Raw genomic sequence first — 23,694 nt, forward strand, 5'->3', positions numbered from 1 at the left:
TAGAAGTTTGAGAATAAAATGTGAGGGACATTATCTGAAACAAGGACAAATAATTGGCAAGACTGGACCCTAAAAGATATTATCTTCTACACTTTATGTTCAGGCATATAGAGATCTACTGGGAATGTGTACAAAAGATAATGACCAGGTTAGGCTTGTACTTTAGAACAGGGGTCCCCAGTTAAGAAATGGGCTGCACAGCAGGAGGGGAGCAGTAGGCAAGCGAAACTTCATCTGCATTTACAGCTGCTCCCTATCACTCACATTACTGCCTGAACTCCACCTCCTGTCAGATCAGTGGCAGCATTAGACTCTCATAGGAGTATGAACCCTATTGTGAACTGTGCATGCGAGGGATCTAGGTTGCCTGCTCCTTATGAGATTATGAGAATCTAAACCCTAATGATCTCAGGGGGAGCTAAGGCAGTGATGTTAGTGATGGGGAGCGGCTGCAAATACAGATTAACATTAGCAGAAAGGTTTGACTGCACAGAGACTATACTAAATCAATTGTTTGCAGACCCATATCCAAATCCTGTCAATGGGTGTGGCAAACAACGAGCTGCATCTGGTGGCAAGCTTTATAGTGGCAAGTGAGTTGATGTACTTCAGTTGTATAGTTGCATCTGATGGAAGGCTTTAAGTCAGAATTCGACACTTACTTTAGCCCATGCATGGCCCGCCCATTATTTTATTTGCCACTTTCACCCATGCCTCTTTCCTGTACTGAGCACTTGTCTCAGTCACAGTTTTGGTAAGCCCACCAGCTAACCCTAGCCAAAATGAGTTTTAAAAAAAGTCACTGGAAAGCTTCTTTGAAAAGAGGAAAAGACCCAATGATGAGACTGCAGAAGACTCTAAAACTGCCAACAAAAGAAAAGCTGCATGATATGGTTAGACTTGTGTCCCCACCCAAATCTCATCTTGAATTGTAATCCCCATAATCCCCACAGGCCAAGGGAGAGACCAGGTGGAGGTAATTGAATCGGGGGGTGGTTCCCCCTATGCTGTTCTTGTATTAGTGAGTGAGTTCTCATAAGATTTGATGGTCTTATAAGAGGTTCCACCCACTCTTCACTGGGCATTTCTCCTTTCTGCTGCCGTGTGAAGAAGGGACCTTACTTCCCCTTTGCCTTCCATCCTGATTGTAAGTTTCCTGAGACCTCCCCAGCCATGTGGAACTATGAGTCAATCAAACCACTTTTCTTTATAAATTATCCAGTCTTGTGAAGTTCTTTATAGCTGTACGAACATGGACTAATATGCTGCATTTGGTAGAAAATACCAAGAGTCTACTTAAATTATGGGTTCATTGCGACTGGTGATTCACATTCTCTAATCCTGCTTTGTATAATATGTGGTGACTGGCTATGCAACGAAACCATGAAACCTTCAAAACTACTTCACCACATGGAGACCAAGCACTCTCATTAAAAGGCAAGACTTTAGTGTTTAAACAAACAAACAAACAAAAAAAACCCAAAAAAATGTGAATATGAAGAACAGAACCAATTATTGAAGACCATCACTTCATCAAATGTATCTGCACTGAATGCCTTATTCTTAGTGGTTAACTGCATTGCTAACGCTAAGAAGCCCTTTACCATTAGTGAAGAGTTGATCCTTCCTGCTACTAAGGACAGTTGTCATAAAGTTTTAGGAGTGGCTACAGTTCAGAAGGTGGCATGTGTTCCTCATTGCTAGCACCATAACCAGATGAACTGATGAAATAGCAAAGGATGTTTAGGCACAATTGTTAGAGGATTAACGAATCACTGTGGTACATGATCCAGGTTGACAAGTCTACTGATGTTGACAACAAGGCAACAACACTTGTTTTTGTGTCATATATTTTTCAGGAGGATGCATGAGGATATGTTATGTGCACTTTCGTTGCCAACCAACATCACAGCTGAAGGACTATTCAAGTGTTTGAGTGATTACCTATCAGGAAAACTGAATTGGTCATTCTGTGCTGGTAAATGCACGGACAGAAACGGCTGCAAAGATTGAATGGCTTTCTGATTTCACTACTTGCATCAAAGAGTTAGCATCTGAATGTGAGTTTCTGCAGTGTGTTATCCACAGAGAAATGCTGGCTAGCTGAAAAATGTCACTTGAACTTAGTAACATTTGGCACGATGTGATTAAAAAAAATTATCAACCACATTAAAGTGCATGCCCTTAACTCACATCTGTTTGCGCAACTCTGTGAGGAGATGGACGCAGAGCACACACATCTTCTCTTATACACAGAAGTGAAATGGCTTTCTAAAGGTATATCGCTGGCCACAGATTTTGAGTTATAAGAACTGCTCCAGAGATTTGTCTTAGAAAACCTGTCATCACCGGCAGCAGATTTCAGTGACACAGAATGGGTCACAAAACTTCCTGACTTGTGTGACATATTCAACCTGCTCAACAAACTCAATCTGTCCCTGCAAGGAAGAATGATAACTGTATTCAAATCGGCAGATAAAGTGGTCACATTAAAAACCAAACTGGAATTATGAGGGCGACAAGTAAACAATGGGATCTTTGAAACGTTTCAAACATTAGAAGAGATTTTGAAAGAGACTGAGCCAGGGTCTTCTTTCTTCCAGCTGGTGCATGATCACCTCTCTTAGCTTTCAAAAGAGTTTGAGCATTACTTCCCAACCAGAAAAGACCCCTGAACTGGGAAGGAATGGATCCCACAACCCATTTGTGAATAAGCCAGGTGAATTGACTTTGTCCGTGCTAGAGGAGGATCAACTGCTAGAGATCACAAATGATGGTGGACTTAAACACATGTTAGAGACAACTTCAAATCTCCATACATTCTGGATTAAAGTCCACGTGGAATATCCTGAGATTGCCACAAAAGTACTGAAAAACCTGCTCCATTTCCAACATCCTATGTTTGTGAAGCAGGGTTTTCTGTAGTGACAGCAACAAAAATGAGATTATGTAGTAGGCTGAACAAAAGCAACACACTTTGAGTGTCCCTGTCTCCCAGCACCCATTATTATTACCATGTAATAATAGTATAAATAAAGTGCACATTAAATGTAGTGTGCTTGAATCATCCCAAAAACATCCCCACCCCCACCCCAGTTCATGGAAAAATTGTCTTCCATGAAACTGGTCCCTGGTGCCACAAAAGAGTTGGGGACCGCTGTTTTAGAAGAGCAACCAGAACTATATACTTAATTAGTTAATTCATAGTCATACTCATAGAATTCAAGATAATGAATGAATTTTTCGCGGGAGAAAGGCTAATTAGGAATCACAATTGCAATCGGAACTTGTACTGGGGAAGCCACTACTGGGTGAACCTCCAAAGAAGGCTTACATAACGGATAAGCACGCAACCTAGAAACAACCAATATATAAGGAAAACCAAAAATATGAAAGCGAGCTCACAAACTCAGTACCTGAAAAAGCTTACCCTTGAAGAAAAAAAGGTAATAGATGAATAGTACATTACAGTGAAACTTAGCATCAGAGAGAATGACAAACCATAGCCCTGAAATACATATAGAGGTTAAAACAAATAAGAGTGACTTATGATAAAGACCCAACTGGAGACAAATGAAAACGCAATTATAGAAAATGATACATATGTATATAACAAAATGATAAAATAAAGCTTCATTTATTTAGTTTTATTGCTTAATAATAAAGCTTAATAATAAATTAGCTTAATTGCCTAATGGTGACTAATGAAGAGCAAATTAGTGAACTGGAATACTGAGTTGCATCATCCTTCTAAGGTATGACATAAAGAAATAAAGAGATGAAAATAATGACCAGTTGTCATTTAGAAATTGAATTATGCTTTTCATATTGTAAAAGTGCTTCTTTTCTATTTTCATATGGTTATATTTATTACGTTTTTACTTTTTAATGGAATACAAGTCACAGTTAGGAAAGTTTTCCCCACTCCTATGCTATACAAGAATTAATTGGTGTTTTTTAAAGTATTTGCATGGCTTTAATTTTTATATTTAATCTCTGATCCATGCATGATTTACTTCTGTAGGATGTAAGAAACATATGGACATATGATTATCCAGTTTTTCCAACATTATTTACTGTTTTCTTTTTCTTTCCTTTTTTTAAATATATATATAGACTCTTGCTCTGTTATCTAGGCTTGAATGCAGTGGCTCCATCTTGGCTCACTGCAACCTCTGCCTCCTGGGCTCAAGTGATCCTCCCACCTCAGCTTCTCAAGTAGCTGGGACTGCAGGCTTGTGCCACACATGGCTAATTTTTGTATTTTTTGTAGAGTTGGGGTCTCACTATGTTGCCCAGGCTGGTCTCAAATTCCTGATCTTAATGGATCCACTTGCCATGGCCTCCTGAAGTACTGGGATTTCAGGTGTGAGCCACCATGCCCAGCCTCCAACATTATTAAAACCTCAATCTTTTCCACATTGATTCGAGATGGTGATTTTATTAGTAGTAAATTTAAAAGGAGAAACTAAAAGGTAGTAAAATAACAAAGGCATGCAATTTAGGAAGAAATGCCAAATTGACAGAGCAGACTTCTCAACAGCAACAGGAGATGCAAGAAAATGAATAAATAATACTTTTGAACTGCTGAGAGAAATACATTTTCAACTTAGAAAATTTTACCCTGCTAATTAAATACTCAAGAATAAAGGATGAACACACACATCGTTGGACAAATAAAAACACTCACAATGAAGCAGATCATAAAAAAGAAAATAAAACTAACAAAGAAAGCCAAAACTTCAGAAAAATGGTGAAGGAAAAAAATCAAAATCATGTGAATTAAAAAGCATGTGGGCCGAGCACGGTGGCTCACACCTGTAATCCCAGCACTACCCCAGCCTGGGCGACAGAGCTAGACTCCGTCAAAAAAAAAGAAAGATAAAAGCATTGTGTTCATGTAGAACAGTAATGATAACTATAAAAATAACAAAGAAGGTAGAATTAATACACTAAAATAAAAATAACTTGTATGAGAGATGTGTACAACTAGGTTCCATATACTCTTGGGAAAAAAGTTAAACGATTAATTCATTTTAGGCTTTTAAAAGTTGATATGTTGAAACTTTAAAAATACCAAATTTTAAAGACTATGTAATGGAAAGAACTAAGAAATGGAAATATGCCAATAAATGCATGATTTCCAAATCAATAGTTGCAAAAAATAATACAAAAATATCACTCCAAAACAGTACAAAAATTAGGAAAAATGAAAGCAAAAGAAGTAGTATAAATAGGAAGTAAAAGGCAGGAGTTAATGATGATAAAAGGAGAAAGTAATACAGTGGTCAACACTGAAAATATAAAAGTGATTTACAAAACAAAAATATTAGGTCTTTTAAAAAGACAGAGAAACAAAGCTCTGTCACAATTGATTTTGAAAAAGAGGTACTAATAAACAATATTGAGTTAAAAAGTATATAAATTTACAAAAGTTGAGATTAAAACGATAAAGGAATAAATGATAAAATGAATAATTTTCTTGAACATATTGTTACCAGTGGTGACTCAAGAAGAGGCAGACAATAGGAATTGACCAGCAAACATTTAACACATTGAAATAATGATATATCTCTCACCCAGAAAATGAGTTCTATATTATTCACAAAATAATGTTATTAACTCTTCAAAAAATAAATAATCTCTTGTGTATGTACTTTCCCCCCAAGAATAGGTGTGCTTTATGTAAGGTTACTATCAACATCTGACAAAGCAATAAAGCAAAAGGAAAATTATAGGTTAATCATTCTGAAGAACATAAATATAAAAAGAATATATGTTGACAGAAAGACCAAACGTATTACAGGAATGTAAAGATTATCCAGTTCCAGAATATCTGTCAAAAAGAAAAAGAAAGAGCACATGCTTATCTCAACAGGTATGGAAAAATTATTTTATAAATATTTATGTTTAAACAGTGGCTCTGAAAATATGAGGATATTTCTGTTATCAGATGAAGGATATCCAACAAAATGCACAGAGAAAAGTAATTAGTGATAAAATTTTGAAAGCATTCCCGTTAACATTATGGAAATACTTGCCAACATTTGTTGCAACTATTCAACACTGTTTGAGAGGTTATAAACACTAACTGTGCAGAAGAAATAAGATTAAGGATTAAATAGAAAGAGAAAAAATTGTTGTTACTTGCCAAATTTTCTATACAGAAAATTCACAATTCTACAGACAAAATGCTACACTTAAATAGGAACTTTCAGCTAGTTTTCTAAATAAAAGATTAATAGCAAAAGTTTATTAGCATTTTTGCATTTATAATAACTAATGTAAAATGCTACTCAACTCCACAAAGCCATGAATAATCCTCTCATTAATTAATAAACAATAAAATTTCAGCTTGGAAAAATGACTTTCTAAAATTTATACTCAAAAATGGAAGGAAAAACAGGCTTATTCTAAGACAATTTTCAAAATGGAGAATAATACTAGAATACTTGTAACAATAGCATGATGATACTTATCTTAAAGGGATAGTCCCTAAAACTGTGTGTTTTTGGCAAAAGGCTGAACAAATAAGCCAAAGGAACAGAGTCAAGAAACCAACCGTCACCTGCATAGGAATTTGATATGTTACAGAGTTTAGTTATGGAAAAAAAAAAAAATGGGGAAGCACAGGTAATTCAATAAATACAAGTTTTGGAACACCAGCATTATCAATGTCTACTGTAAATTGTCCCTTCTTTGAATCTTTAAAATAAATTCATTCTGTATCTCACAGATTAATAGTTGGTTGTAGTTTTTCGCTCATGTCTCTATCATCATTCTAGGAGTTTATTTTCTAATAAACTAGGATGTATATAGTAAATATAGATCCAAGTGGATACGGCATCTGAAAGGGCTTTAAAGTCAGAAAATGTGCTTAAGTTTTGTTCCTGTTTCTCACAATTTCCATGGGCCATGGGCTTCTTATTTCAAAAATGGGAACAGAAATATTTGCCTTCTGTATTGATAGATGTGAAGTAAAAATGATCAAACGAATGTGAAAATATTCTATAAATATGAAACTCTACATGTGTTAATTATTTGTTGCTATACTATTTTCAAAGCTTAGGCTATAATAGATGCCAAGCATGATGCAGATGGCCAACAGGGCTGGCTTCATGGGCATTTGACCTGTGTGGTCAACTGAACATGCATGTGAGCAGAGAAGTTATAAGCAATATGCACATCCCCTGTTTCTTGCCAGCCATTTCTACATAGTGTTCACAATGTCTCATAGATGTAGTACTCCAGGGACTCAGGATGCATGAGAGACTCAGAGAACTGCAAGGGAGATTTGTTATGTGTAAAACAGTGACAAAGATGGAAAGGGTAAGATTTCACATTCCATAGTTCCTTTTTCTTTAGTCCTTTCTTACTCATCTGAAGGTAGAGAGTGTTGGTAGAATGTGTGTATATCACAAAGTGAAATATAAACTGTTGAGTTGCTTTTGCACAGCATTTCCACTGTTCTAGTAAGAACAAAATACATATGTATGTACAACCTGTGAAATACAAACTGTAACTTTGATGATTCTACATATGAGTTAAGTGCTCTTATATTTACATTTTAAACTGGCATTGCACAAAATAAGGATAAAGGTAAAATTCACTCTAAGAATTTATTTTTTGATTTTTTTTAACCCAGAATGTCATTAAATACCAAACATAAAGCCCTGTGGCAAGTCGAAAGACTGTGGAAGAAAGGAAAATACTTCACATTTTAATGCCGTTAAAGGACTTTTTTCCTTCATTTTCACAAGAGACACTGCAGTTTCATTTTGCACTGGGTCCCACAAATTATATGCCCTATGCAATGACTGATCAAATTGCTCTGTGAAACACACATTGGCCGATGTACGCATATATACTCCCCCCAACCACTAGTATCAAATTAAAGAAGTAAAATGTGAGACCAATCGCTTGTTTTGAAAACCACAGACTTTCCTAATAAGAGTAGGATTCTAAAAACTTCCTAGAAATGGTTTTGACTCACCTTAATAATTTAACTTAAATATTAGTCAACATTTGCAGTGGCATTGCTTAAAAAACTAAAATAACCAATTTGCTTCTCTCAGGCCCAATTTTTAAAATGCTCCAAGGAGTTTTTGAAGCATGGTCCAATGGAAGCTTCAAGACCACAGCTTCCACTCTATTTTCTTTTCTTTTTTATTTATTTATTTTTGAGACAGAGTCTCGTTCTGTTGCCCAGGCTGTAGTACAGTAGCACCATCTCAGCTCACCACAACCTTCAACTCCTGGGTTCAAGCAATTCTCCTGCCTCAGCCTCCTGAGTAGCTGGGATTACAGGTGTGTGCCACTGCACCCAGGTAATTTTTGTATTTTTTCTAGTAGAGAGGGGTTTTCACCATGTTGTCCAGGCTGGTCTTGAACTCCTGACATCAGGTGATCTGCCTGCCTCAGTTTCCCAAAGTGCTGTGATTGTAGGCATGAGCCACTGCACCCAGCCTTCCTCCCCATTTTCTAGGCAATTTGCACAAAAGAAACAAGGGGGCAGAGATTTATTCATAAGCTTCATCTTGACTTTAGGCCTGTGTGCTAAGAAGACAATTAGACAATTTCTGAGCTATATCCTCAGAAACAGGAGAAAAGGACAGGAAATCTATCAGGAGGATATAAAGCAAGAAATTCCAGAACATTGGTGGTAAGAATTTGGTAGGGATTCTTGAATCTCTGCATATTCCATCAGTTTATTTTATTTTTTAATTATTTTTATTTTTATTTTTTTGTAGAAATGGTTGAGGGGTGGGGGGATTCACTTTGTTGCCCAGGCTGGTCTCACACCCCTGGGCTCAAGCAATCCTCCCCTCTCAGCCTCCCAAACTGCTAGGATTACAGGTGAACTTTCTTCCTATCTTCCTTTCTCTTTCTTTTATTAGTTTTTTTTTTTAAATATTTTGTTTGTTCTCTCTTCAATCATTGTCAATCAAGTCCCCAAAATGAGAGTTAAGGGTGTGCTTGCCATAAGGAATAATAACTCCCAGACTTGGGAGGGGAGAAACCTCACCAGAGAGTGGGCATGGCAGCTGCGGTAGATGACAGAGGAAGTGTGAGTCAGGCCATCTCTGCACTGAAGGCAGTGAGTCTACTCCTCTGGGGCCCGAGACTGGTCTTGCCAGCCCTGCAACCTGTGTCCGCAAGTCTTGTCGCCTGGCATGGAGAAGATGTGAAGGAAATGTGAGTGAATACTCCTGCAACTTCCGCTGTACCAATCTTCTACATGATTCTGACACTGCTCCTAACAAGCATAAGCAGATGGAGGCTGGGAACACACTTCCTTAGGTGTTTAATTTATTCCTAATAACTATGCTGCATCGTTCTTGAACAAAAATCAATTTCCTTTCTGTTTATGTCAAAACTCTTATACTCTCCTCAGTGTCTTAAAATCACTGGTGCAGAAATTTCACATCAAGATCTCATTTTGTATCGAGAAACCAAATTGCATAAAAGCATTTCTGCTCCTTCAACATGAATTTTTATGAATTTTCTGGTATGTAAAATTCTTCACATTAAAGATCTGTCATAACTCAGATCTTTAGCCAAAGTTTAGGCTAATGACTTGGACACTCTTATTAAGCTAAAAGATGTAAGCATTTAATGAAAATAAGTAGATTTTATACGTATTTTTCAAAATTTAAATCTTATTTCAAAATCTGTTGTGACTAAAGTAGACATAACTTTGGTTGAAAAATTAGCCCATTATTGGCTTGACAGAAATAATAAAAATAACACTGAAGTAGAAGTAAATAGTAATATAACTCATTTAAACCCTATGAAATTGGGATAGAAAGATCTACTCTGAGTTTCATCTGAGGGATCATTAACCAGTTCATTGCAGTAGGAGAGAGAAAAGGGGGAGGATCTGGGGTTAGTACCTAAAATTGCCCCCTGACCATTGGTGCTAGAGGGATGCCAGTTCAGTACAGCTTGGGGTAGTAACTGCTTACCTCATCTGGACGGAATATGTTTCCCGATGATGCCGGTGATGGTCAAGGGAAGTAGACATGTTCTGAGGTCACATGCAGAAATGAGAGAACCATTTCTGTAGCAGTGAAATTGGGGCATGTGACAAAGTTATACCTTGATCTGTCTGTAGACAGAAACACTCCAAGCTCTGAGTTAGCATTTTAACCCTAGAGATTAAATTCCTGGCTTGGGAACAGGTTCACAAGAAGAGCACAGGCTACAGTAAAAACTAGACTAAAATGAGGCAGGTCATCCAGAAAAACATGTGGGCCGAATAAAACAAGATTGTGGTTGCTTGTCAGACCTGGCACAAAGTGGATCTTGAATAAGGTCACAGCCCACTCACCAGGTGTGTAATCAAGGTCAAGGACAGAGTAGACAGTATAGATTTGGTGTTAGGTTGTATATTTAATTGTGAGGCTGAAATCGTTAAATTATTTGGTTTGAAAATGGTTTGGAGGCTGGGAAAAACTTGAGAAGGAGAGCCTCATGGCTAGGAGCCAAGCGGAACCTGCCCTGGGCAGGAACCTGTTGCAATAGTCCTGGTTAGAGACAGTTATGAAGCTTTGACTTTGTGAGTAACCTAACACTAAATTCATCAGCCTAACTGTATTATTCTGGTATATTTCGTCATAAGGAAGAAAATAAAATATCTCTGAAGATATGAGGGCCCTGGATGACTGGTTGTTTCAGTTCTGTTAATTCCACCCCCTAATGGAAAGGGGTGGATTCTGGCTTGAGGAACATGTGTGCACACAAAGGTGGGTGTCTCATTTGAGGTATCTATGACTGGTTTGAGTTACTCTCCAATCTTAAAATACCAGGCTGTATCAGTGAGGGTTCTTTAGAGGGACAGAACTAATGGAAAACATACATACACATAAAAGGAAGTTTATTAAGTATCGTAAGGTCCCACAATACCTGCAGGCTGAGGAGTAAGGACAGCCAGTCCAAATTCCAATACTGAAGAACTTGGAGACTTTTAGTTTACCTATAGGCTGCTTGTGTTAACCAGCTCAATTAGTCCCTCTACCTTGTCACAAGGACAGAGGGCTTTCTGTATCTTGGATTCTTGCCTTGGTGTACTGAAAGAATGGATCACACATGGGCTTGGAGAGCGAGTACAAAGGCAGGCAGAAAGTGGCTACCTAGGTTTTTGATAATAGACACAGGGAGGCCCAGGAAAGAGAGAGGAGATACAGATATTCCCAGGGTGGACCTGTTAACTGCTAAAGGTATGGCAAGAACTTTCTCTTTTCTAAAAGTTTATCAGCTCCCGTACAAGGTTTAATTTCTTTCACCAGGGTGAAACAGCCTGGAGTAAAATGTTGTTAATATATGTTACTTCTTGTCTCTATAATCTTTGGCACTAAATTCTTTCCTTGTATAATACACATGTTTAACCCATGCATACTTAACCTTATAAAACTTGATTTTCCTCTCATGCTTAGAAACAACCAAACTCCAAAAGGTTAGGCAACCAGAGCCTCGGACGATGGCTCCCCTTTCCTAGGAACCCTTAGAGAGACTTCTGGGAGGAATCTGACCGCTGTTTTTCCCCCCAAAACAATGACCCCTGTCAGCAGAAAGCAGCTAAAACTGGTCATCTTCCATATTCTGATGGCAGTTAGATGTACCTCTTCAGTGAGGCAGAATGATATGGGAGTGCTGGGAAGGGAACAGCATGTCCCATTAAATGATATAGAAGAGGAGGAAGGGAGGTGCTGAGTAGAGGAGGGCATGGTCCCTGGTTATGGCTCCCTCCCCACTGATGTAGGTGAGGACAGGCACTCCTGCTTTCTCGCCCAAATGTTGCATTTTCCAAGACCACCCAGGCCCACCATGACCCCATCCTGGGCCTATAAAAACCTGAGACCCTAGTGGGCAGACAAACAGGCAGCCGGACTTCAAGAGTACATCAGTGGAAGAAGACATAAGTGGTTAGTCATCAAGAGGATGTCGAGAGGAGCATGCTTTAAGAAGAGCACACTGATAGGCACTGGCACCCCATCAGGCCATTGACTGGCAGGATGAGGTGGAGTTTGGCTGGGCCAGTTGGAGGAGAGCTGGGAATGCCGAGCAGCCCAACTCCATAGGAAAATCATCTGCTTTCTGGCTCCCCCATTGGCTGAGAGCTACTTCCACTCAATAAAACTTTACACTCACTCTCCAAGCCCACATGTGATCCAATTCTTCCAGTACACCAAGGTAAGAATCCAGGATACAGAAAGCCCTCTGTCCTTGTGACAACGTAGAGGGTCTAATGGAGCTGGTTAACACAATTAGCCTATAGGTAAACTGAAAGAGTACGCTGTAACACAGGCCCTCTGGGGCTTCAGGAGCTGTAAACATGCACCCCTAGACACTATCATGGGGTTGGAGCCCCACAGCCTGCCTGTTTGTATGCTCCCCTAGATGTTTGAGCAGCAGGCCACTGAAGATGCAAGTCATACTCCCATCACATGCTCTGTGAGGGGGACAAGGAAACCTTTCCTATTTCAGTACATTCAGGTTCCACCAAAGCTCAGTAACAAACCAAGGGCTATCTCTCAAAAGAAGCATAGTTATCTGCAGAAGATGGCAGGGCCTTGCTCCAAAATCCTATAGGTCTCTGCTGTGATTCACCTATGGGGACCTGCCAAAAGCTCCAAACAGCATTGCTATCTGCCACTGACACCTCAAGCACCATTGAATCTGCTGGGTCGTATGGCCCAAGTGGCAGAGCAGCTTGCACAGCAGCTTGGACCTGTTGCAGAGCCTTCTCCTGTTCTGGTCTCCACTCAAAACTGGCAGCCTTTTGGGTCACTCAGTGACACGATGGGATGGAGTAACACACCCAAATGAGGAATGTGTTGCCTCCAAAATCCAAATATGCTCACTAGGTGTTGTACCTCTTTCTTGGTTGTAGGAGGGGTCAAATGCAGCAACTTATCCTTTATCTTAGAAGGACTACCTCAACAGGCCCTACACCACTGGACTCATAGAAATTTTACTGAGGTAGATGGTCCCTGAATTTTAGTTGTATTTATTTCCCATCCTCTTGCACACAAATGTCCTACCAAGAAGTCCATTGTGTTTGCTACTTCTTGCTCACTGGACCCAATCAGCATAACATCATCAATGTAATGGACCAGTGTGATACCTTGCAGAAGTGAAAAGCAATCAAGGTCTCTCCGAATAATATTATGACACAAAGCCACAGTGTTGATATACCCCTGAGGTAGGAAAGTAAAGGTATGTTGCTAACTTTGCCAGCTGAAGGAAAATTGTCTCTGGTGGGCCTTATGGTCAGGTATGGAGACAAATGCATTTACTAAGTCAATAACTGTATACCAGTTACCAGATATGTTAATTTGCCCAAGCAATGAAACCACATCTGGTATAGCAGTCGCAATTGGAGTCACCACCTGGTTAAGCTTACGATAATCCACTGTCATTTTCCAAGATTCATCTGTCTTCTGCACAGGCCAAATGGGAAAGTTGAATGGAAAGGTGGTGGGAATCACCACCCCTGCATCTTTCAAGTCCTTGACTGTGGCACTATTCTCCTCAATCCCTCCAGGGGATTTACTATTTTTCTAGGTAGAGGCAGTTCTAATGGTTTCCATTTGGCCTCTCCCACCATAATCGCCCTCACCCTACAAGTCAGGGAGCCAATGTGGTGGTTCTGCTAGCTGCTAAATATGTCTGCCAATTATGCATTCTGGCACTGGGAAAATGACCACAGGATAAATCTGGAGACCCACTGTAAGCTGGACTTGAGCTAAAACTCCATTAATTACCTGACTTCCATAAGCCCCTACTTTAACTGGAGGACCACAGTGATGTTTTGGGTCCCCTGGAATCATTGTCAGCTCAGAGCCAGTGTCCAGTAGACACTGAAATGTTTGATCATTTCTCTTTTCCCAATGCACAGTTACCCTGGTAAAAGGCCGGAGTGTCTCCTTGGAAAAGATGGGAGAAAGATTCACTGCATAAATTGTCAGTAATGTAGGGGGGTCCTTCCTCAAGGGGACCTGGTCTTCCCTTCATTCAAGGGGTTCTAGGCTTTTAACTTGTTTAAGTCTGGAAATTGATTGAGGGGCTGTGATTCTCTGTTTTTATAATTCAAATTATTCTTTTTGTCCACTTGACCTGGAAGTTTTCTACTTATATAAATTAAGTAGGAATGCAGTAGGCTTCGTACCAACCTCACTTCTGGGAACACCATGACTAGTTAGCCAATGCCAGAGCTCTACACGAGCCAGACTATTCTGATTGCCACTTTGCCTCTGCTGTACATTTCAGTAGCTATGCCCATCTTGCTTTTTATGGTTGGCCACTGCTACCTCGGGATCCAATTATTTCCACTGTATTTAAAATAATTTATAGTTGAGTGACTGCGGTTTCCACTGTTAGATCTGACATACAGAGAAGAACAGTTACAGGGCTCTTCAAAGATGCAGGTGCTGCCCTCACAAATCTATTCCACAAGATATTGGTCAAGGGTATATCTCCTGGACCTTCCCATCTGGGATGAGTAGGTCTAAAGTGACTAATCTACTCCACCATCCCAATCTCCCTAAGTCTTTGGATCCCTTCCTCTACATTAAACCACGGGAGATGGGACATTTCCAGCTCACTCACAATGGGCCATCTTTTAATCCATATTTCAGCTAACCAAGCAAATAAACTATCAGAACCTTTTTTAACTCCATAAGCTGTAAGGCTACAAGCAGAGTCCCTTCTTAGTGGGCCCAAATCAGTTAATTCAGCCTGATCCAACTCTGTGTTTCTTCCACCATTATACCACACCCTTAATATCCATTCCCATGTCTGTTCTCCAGATTCCTGTTTATATAAATTAGAAAACTCACACAGTTCTTTTCGAGTGTAGTGCACCTTCTTATGGGTCAGACGCTCAATCTCACCTCTAGGGGCCCACCGGGACTTTCATCTAGTTATAAATCTAAAAGCAAACAGGGGTTTTGGGTGTGGCTCCTGAAAAGAATCAACATTATCTTGCCTGGCGACTGCCTCAGGGGAAGCCATCACTGTTGTCTCCAGCAGCTCCGGATTTATCTCCTCAAAGGTGGAAAGGTTGATGGCAGCATGGGACAGGGAGGGGATGTTGCCACTACTGGGGATGGGGAAGCTGTTTCTTCTGGCAAAAAAGATTCAAAAGAATTTATAAACTCAGTGTCCCCAGCTTCACCAGTGTCTTCCCACACATCCCCATTCCAAGTTGCAGGGTCCCATTCTCTACGAATCAATGCTCTCACTTTAACAGTAGACACCTGGGGAGGCTGTGCATGCACCTTTCATTGCAGGTCAGCCACTCGCTTGATAAGAGCTTGTGTCTGTTTTTCCACAATTACAGCTGTTTCTCTATAGGAGATAAGACTCTGACTTGGGGCAATCGTAGCAGATTTGAGGCTCAGTTATCTGCTTCTGAAGCTGGGAGATATAATCTCTGACTTCATTTTCTTTCATCATTTTATCCACTGAGCTTAGAAGCAACCAACTAGCTTCATTATATTCTTTGGTTTTCCACATATGGTCAAAGATATTATGTACAGAGCCACTAAACTCCTTGCCTCTGACAAGCAATAAACCAGGAGTGTCAAATGCATTTATTTTTCATAATTCTCTAAAGAGTTCACACCAACGGCTACCAGTGTTCTCCATACGATTAGAAGTAGAGTCCTTAGTATTTTTGGGTCTACTCATATTAAGCAGCCAACTCCAGAGACCCCAAAACCAACAAAAGAACTCCATCTTTAGTATTCTGTCCTTCTAGAAGCACTCCTGGTACTAAAATCTGTATTAGTCACGGTTCTCTAGAGGGACAAAACTAATGGCAGGCAGAGTTCATTAAGTATTAACTCATACAATCGCAAGGTCCCACAATAGGCCGTCTGTAGGTTGAGGGGCAAGGACAGCCAGTCTGAGTTCCAAAACTGAAGAACTCAGAGTCTGACGTTCGAGAGCAGGAAGTATCCAGGATGGGAGAAAGATTTAGGCTGGAAGGCTAGGCCAGTCTCTCTTTTCACATTTTTCTGCCTGGTTATATTCTAACCATGCTGGCAGCTGATTAGATTGTACCCACTCAGATTAAGAGTGGGTCTGCCTTTCCCAGCCCACTGAATCAAATGTTAATCTCTTTTGACAGCCCCCTCACAGACACACCCAGGATCAATACTTTGTATCTTTTAATCCAATCAAGTTGACATTCAGTGTTAACCATCACACAGGTCCACCTCCCCTTTGGTGAACATTTATCTGCAGAAATGAATTGTCAGAAGCAGCAGTCTTCAGCTACTTCTACTTCATGGATGAGTACCTTTCTATGTTATCATCTAGTAAAGAAGCCAACTTGCCCCTTGGTTTAATCAATTTTTTAAAAATATAATACTTTTTTTTTCTCCTGCCATTTCAGTCTTTATGGCACTGTCTTAGAAATACTTTCCTATTTCCCTGACCTATACATGCTCCCCTCCCAGGTACACTTGCAAAGGATAAATTGTTGTATAATCTGTACATTTACCTATAGACATTGGACAATGGATGAACTAGAAACAGATTTTGAAGCCACAGAAACTTTATCTTCCTGCAACCAACTTTATTCTGCATTGTATATAAAGTCAGGATATTTCAATAACTTAAAGGGTGCCTGTAGCACCACTGCACTCCAGCACGGGCGACAGGGTGAGACTCTGTCTCAAAAAAAATAAATAAAAATAAATAAAACTTTTTGAAAAAGGGTGTTCTGGGAGCATTTTACAAAATGTGAACATTAGAAATGGAGTGAAATGAATGAGCTGTGTGAGAAACTGTGGTAAACTTTCTTTAAAAATGAAGTCAGGCTGGGCGCGGTGACTCACGTCTGTAATCACAATACTTTGGGAGCCGAGGCGGGTGGATCACTTGAGGTCAAGAATTCAAGACCAGCCTGGCCAACATGGTGAAACCTCATCTCTACTAAAAATACAAAAATTAGCTGGGCGTGGTGTTGCATGCCTGTAATCCCAGCTACTCGGGAGGCTGAGGCAGGAGAATCACTTGAACCCAGGAGGTGGAGGTTGCAGTGAGCCAAGATCGTGCCACCGCACTCCAGCCTGGGCAACAGAGTAAGAGTGAAACAAAAAAATGAGGTCATACGGTGGCTGGTGCACATCCCTGCAGAAGGAAGCTCCTTAATGATTTTTCTCCTTCTTCTTTTTCTTTACAATGTCTTATCTAAGTGTGATATCATCGATAATAAGGAATTTTATTTCCTTTTCCAATATTACCATTCAGATACTGAGCAGTTGAAATTATTGTTCAACCAGGAGTCCTCCCAAAGGATTCACGTTAATATCCATAGGTATTTCCTGAGCACCTGTCATGCTCTGGGTATAGAACATAATAGACAAAGATCCTGCCCTCATGAAGCTTATATTCCATTTAATAGAAACTCATTATCTCTCAGCCAAGCATGGTGGCTCACACCTGTAATTCTAGCACTTTGGGAGGCCAAGTCAAGCGGATCACAAGGTCAGGAGTTCAAGACCAGCCTGGCCAACATGGGGAACTCCGTTTCTACTAAAAATACAAAAATTAGCCAGGCATGATGGTGCACGCCTGTAATCCCAGCTACTGGGGAGGCTGAGGCAGGAGAATCGCTTGAACCTGGGAGGCAGAGGTTATAGTGTGCCGAGATGGTGCCAGTCAGTTAACACATTTTTGTATGATTAATGTAGTATACATAGTATTGTTACAAGAAGATAAGCTACAGAACAAAGAAAATGTTATTAAGAGAATCATAAGAAGAAAAAAAAGTGTTTCCTATTCATTAAGTTGAAGTGGATCATTATGAAAGGTCTTCATCCTCATTTTCTTCCCATATAGTGGGCTGAGGAGGAGGAAGAGGAGGCATTGTTCTTGTTTCCTCAGGGGTTGCAGAGGCTGGAGAAAATCTGCTTGTAAGTGAACCTGCACAGTTCAAGCCCATGTTGTTCACATACCACAACCATAACATGGATGAGTTTATTTTATTTTACACATTTTGTTTTTATTTTTATTTATATGAATTTAATGGGGTACAAGTATAGTTTTTTTTTTTTTTTACATGGATTTATTGCATACTGGTGAAGTCTGAGCTTTTAGTGTAACCATCAGTCGAATAATGTATATTTTACCCATTAAGTAATTGTTAATGCCTTATCCACCTCCCACTCTCCCACCCTTTGGAGTCTGCAATGTCAATTATGCCACATTTTATGACCATGTGTACACATTATTTATAAGTGAGAGCATATAGTATTTGATTTTCTGTTTCTGCATTGTCTTCTTAATGCCCTCCAGTTCCACTCATGTTGCTGCAGAGACATGATTTCATTATTTTTATGGCTGAATAATATTCAACATGGTGAAATTTAGAAACATATTGCTCAGAAAAAAACAAAGAGAAAAACACATACAATGATTACATTTATATTAAGTTCAAAATAAATTGAAACAATATATTTAGATATAACTACATACATGATAAAACTATTTGAAACATAAAGGCAGTTTAAAGTGATAAACACAAAATTTACAGTAGGTATTTCCTCTGGAAAAAGGCAAGCTAGAAAATAGGATACAGAAGAAACACAGAGGTGGTTTCTAGAATTTTGGTAATGTCATTAGATAGTGATCTGTTTAAAGGTGTTTTTAAAATCTCTTTGTTTCACAGCTTACATATACAATACATTTATAATATTTTTTGTAAGTGTCAAATGCTTTATAATATTTGTAGTAAATACTGGAGCAGAGGATAAAGAGTAGGGCATATACAACTCTTATAATTGCACAGTGCTACGTAGCATGCTATGATAAAATAGAAAAAGCTACACATTTTGCAAAATTCTATGGTTTACATCATCTCATTTAATGCTTATACAGATTCTATCATGAAGGTAGAGTAATTGATAATACAAAAGACAGAAAGTAAATAGCCTATTATCATTATATAGTTAGAGGTTGAAATCTCCATCTGTTTGATCTAACTCTATCCCAGTGCTATCTAGTAAATCATACAGTGCTGAAGGATGAAACTCACTGAAGCAAAGAGTAATATTTTTAGAGAAACTATCAGCCAGATAATAGCATGGAAATAATAGATTGGGTTTTAAAGGGCACCAAAATTGTACTTGTAGCTGTAGTTCTCAAAGGAAAGTACTGGAAAGGTAACAAAGAATGAAAAACACTCTTTAGCAAATGCTCTCATTTAAGGTGTGGGTGAAGAAATATAAGCATAAAAAATTGCACCTGAAATGTTTGGCTATGCCTTGTTTTCTTACAAATATTACGTAAACTATTTTTGATGGCTGTATTAGTCCATTTTCACACTACTATGAAGATGTACCCAAGACTGGGTAATTTACAGAGGAAAAAGGTTTAATTGACTCACAACTCCACATGGCTGGGGAGGCCTCAGGAAACTTAAAATCACAGCAGAAAGAGAAGCAGACACCTTCTTCACAAGGCGGCAAGAAAGGGAAAGAGCAAAGTGGGAAGATCCCCTCATAAAACCAACAGCTCTCATGACAACTCACTCACTATCATGAGAACAGCATGGGGGAAACCACCCCCATGATCCAATCACCTCCCACTGGGTCTCTCTCTCAACACTTGGGAATTATAGTTCAAGATGAGATTTGGGATGGAACACAGAGACAAACCATATCAGTGGCTCTTTAAGTAAGGATTAAGTGTGGCTATGGGTGAGAGTAAAGCAAAAACTAGTTGTGGTCTAAACAAGAGAGAATTTTATTTCTCTGTATAAGTACTACAAGGAGTACTTATACTTGAGGAAGGACCCCACTACATTATCAAAAGTGTATGCAGTGAATCTTTCTCCCATCTTTCCCCAGGGAGACCTCCAGCCTTTTACCAAGGTAACTGTGCACTGGAGTAAGGGAAATGATCAGACCTTTCTGGACTACTGGACACTGGCTCTGAGCTGACATTGATTCCAGAGAATCCCAAATGTCATTGTGATCCTCCAGTTAAAGTAGGGGCTTATGGAGATAAGATCATTAATGGGGTTTTAGCTCAGGTCTGACTTACGGTGGGTCCAGTAGGTCCCCAGACTCATCCTGCAGTAATTTCCCCAGTGACAGAATGCATAATTGGCATAGACATGCTTAGCAGCTGACAGAACCCTCACATTGGTTCCCTGACTTGTAGGGTGAGGGCTACTATGGTGGAAAAGGCCAAATGGAAGCTATTAGAGCTGCCTCTCCCTAGAAAAATAGGATTGTGGAGATTAGTGCCACCATCCAGGATTTGAAAGACACAGGGATGGTGATTCCCACCACATCTCCATTCAACTCTCTTATTAGACCTCTGCAGAAGACAGATGGATCTTGGAGAATGACAGTGGATTATCATGACTCCAATTGCACCTGCTGTACCACATGTGGTTTCATTGCTTGAGCCCATTAACACATCTCCTGGTACCTGGTAGGCAGCCATTGACTTGACAAATGCCTTTTTCTCTATTCGTGTCCATAAGGCCCAACGGAAGCAATTTGCCTTTGGCTGGCAAGGCCAGCAATAGGCTTTTACTGTCCTACTTCAGGGGTATATAAACTTTGTGGCTTTGTGTCACAATCTTATTCGGAGAGACCTTGATCGCTTTTTGCTTCTGGAAGATATCACACTGGCCCATTACATTGATGACGTTATGCTGATTGGATCCAGTGACCAAAGAGTAGCAAACACACTGGACTTGGTGAGACATTTGAGTGCCAGAGAATGGGAAATAAACGTGACTAAAATTCAGGGACCTTCCATCTCAGTAAAATTTCTGGTGGTCCAGTGGTGTGGGATCTTTTGAGATATGCCTTCTAAGGTAAATAAGTTGCTGCATTTGGCCTCTCCTACAACCAAGAAAGAGACACAATGCCTAGTGGGCCTATTTGGATTTTGAAGGCAACACATTCCTCATTTGGGTGTGCTACTCCAGCCCATTTATCCAATGACCAGAGAGAATGCCAATTTTGAGTGGGGTCCAGAACAGGAGAAGGCTCTACAACAGGTCCAGGCAGCTGTACAAGCTGCTCTGCCATTTGGGCCATATGACATAGCAGATCCAATGGTGCTTGAGGTATCAGTGGCAGATAGACATGTAGTTGGAGCCTTCAGCAGGCTCCCATAGGTGAATCACTGCAGAGGCCTCTAGGATTTTGGAGCAAGGCCATGCCATCTTCTGCAGATACTGCCCTCCTTTTAAGAGACAGATCTTGGCCTGTTACTGGGCTTTGGTGGAAACTGAACATTTGACTATGGATCATCAAGTCACCATGAGACCTGAACTGCCTATCATAAATCAGGTGCTTTCTGACCCATCTTGCCATAAAGTTGGTCATGCACAGCAGCATTCCATCATCAAATTGGAAGTGGTATATACGTGACCGGGCTCGAGCAGGCCCTGAAGGCACAAGTTACATGAGGAAGTGACTCAAATGCCCATGGTCTCCACTCCTGCCACCCTGCCTTCTCTTCCCAAAGCCTACACCGATGGCCTCATGTGGAGTTCCCTATGATCAGTTGACAGAGGAAGAGAGACTAGGGCCTGGTTCAGAGATGGTTCTACACGATATGCAGGCACCACCCAACAGTGGACAGCTGCAGCACTACAGCCGCTTTCCAAGACATCCCTGAAGGACAGTGGTGAAGGGAAATCTTCCCAGTGGGCAGAACTTCGAGCAATGAACCTGGTTGTGCACTTTACATGGAGGGAGATATGGCCAGATGTGCAATTATATACTGATTCATGGGCTATAGCCAGTGGTTTGGCTGGACAGTTGGGGATTTGGAAGAAGCTTGACTGGAAAATTGGTGACAAAGAAATTTGGGGAAGTATGTGGATGGACCTCTCTGAGTGGTCAAAAACTGTGAAGATATTTGTATTCCATGTGAGTGCTCACCAGTGGCTGACCTCAGCAGAGGTGGAATTTAATAATAAAGTGGATAGGATGACCTATTCTGTGGACACCACTCAGCCTCTTTCCCTAGCCATCCCTGTCATTGCCCAGTGGACCCATGAACAAAGTGGCCAAGGTGGCAGGGATGGAGGTTAGGCATGGACTTTCACTCACCAAGATTGACCTGACTATGGCCATTGCCACTGCTGAGTGCCCAATTTGCCAGCAGCAGAGACCAACACTGAGCCCTTGATATGGCACCATTCATCAGGGTGATCAGTCAGCTACCTGGTGGCAGGTTGATTATATTGGACCTCTTCCATCATGGAAAGGACAGAGGTTTGTCCTCACTGGAATAGATGCTTACTCCAGTTATGGGTTTGCCTATCCTGTACACAATGCTTCTGCTAAGACTACTATCCGTGAACTCACAGAATGCCTTATCCACCGTCATGGTATTCCACACAGCATTGCCTCTGAGCAAGGCACTCACTTTACAGCTAAAGAAGTGTGGCAGTGGGCTCATGCTCATGGAATTCAATGGTCTTACTAAGTTCCCCATCATCCTGAAGCAGCTGGATTCATAGAATGGTGGAATGGCCTTTTGAAGTCACAATTACAATGCCAACTAGGTGACAATACACTGCAGGACTGGGGCAAAGTTCTTCAGAAGGCCATGTGTGCTCTGAATCAGTGTCTAATATATGGCACTATTTCTCCCATAGTCAGGATTCATGGGTCTGGGAATCAAAGGGTAGAAGTGGAAGTGGTACCACTCACCATCACCCCTAGTGATTCACTAGCAAAATTGTTGCTTCCTGTTCTCAAGACATTATGTTCTGCTGGCCTAGAGGTTTTAGTTCCAGAGGGAGGAACACTGCCACCAGGAGACACAATAACAATTCTGTCAAACGGGTAGTTAAGATTGCCACCTGATCACTTTGGACTTCTCCTACCTTTAAGTAGCAGGCTAAGAAGGGAGTTAAAAGGTTAGCTGGAGTGATTGACCTGGACTATCAAAATGAAATCAGTCTACTACTCCGCGACTGTGTAAGGAAGGGTATGCATGGAACGCAGGAGATCCATTATGGCATCTCTTACTATTACCACGCCCTGTGATTAAGGTCAGTGGAAAACTGCAACAGTCCAATACAGGGAGGACTGCAAATGACCAAAATCCTTCAGGAATGAAAGTTTGGGTCACTCTACCAGGAAAAAAGCCACGACCTGCAGGTGCTTGCCGAAGGCAAAGGGAATACAGAATGGGTAGTAGAAGGTAGTCATAAATACCAGCTATGACCACGTGACCAGCTGCAGAAAGAAGCTCTGTTATTTTCATGAGTATTTCCTCCTTCTTTTTTAAAAAACATGTTTGTGCATGTATACACTTGTACTAAGGGATGAAGAAAATGTCTTCATTTTATTTCCTTTTCTGTTATCATGTGATACGAGATGTATTGACTTCACATCAGCATTTAAGTATTGTAAACTTTATGTAATAGTATTTGGGTTGAGGATTGGTGTGTTTCCAGTTGTACGATGAATAGTTGTTCTATGTTAGGCATAATTATGGCCTTATTATTTTCTGTATTTGAAGATTATGTATGATCTCAGGAGTTGCGTATGGGTTCAAGTTGACAAGGGTTGGACTTGTGAAGGTTAATATTGACTGTCCACTTGATTGAACTGAAGGATGCAATGTTGATTCTGGGTGTGTCTGTAGGGTGTTGCCAAAAGAGATTAACGTTTGAGTTAGTGGGCTGGGGAAGGCCGA

General features: G+C 40.3%; 1 pseudogene; it reads left to right on the top strand.

The window, feature by feature from the left end:
• Window positions 1-438: 438 nt before the first annotated feature.
• LOC140713270 (uncharacterized) lies at window positions 439-23,261 on the top strand (annotated as a pseudogene).
• Window positions 23,262-23,694: the final 433 nt, after the last annotated feature.

This window comes from Chlorocebus sabaeus, chromosome 14, assembly GCF_047675955.1.
Source record: "Chlorocebus sabaeus isolate Y175 chromosome 14, mChlSab1.0.hap1, whole genome shotgun sequence".
NCBI lineage: Eukaryota > Metazoa > Chordata > Mammalia > Primates > Cercopithecidae > Chlorocebus > Chlorocebus sabaeus.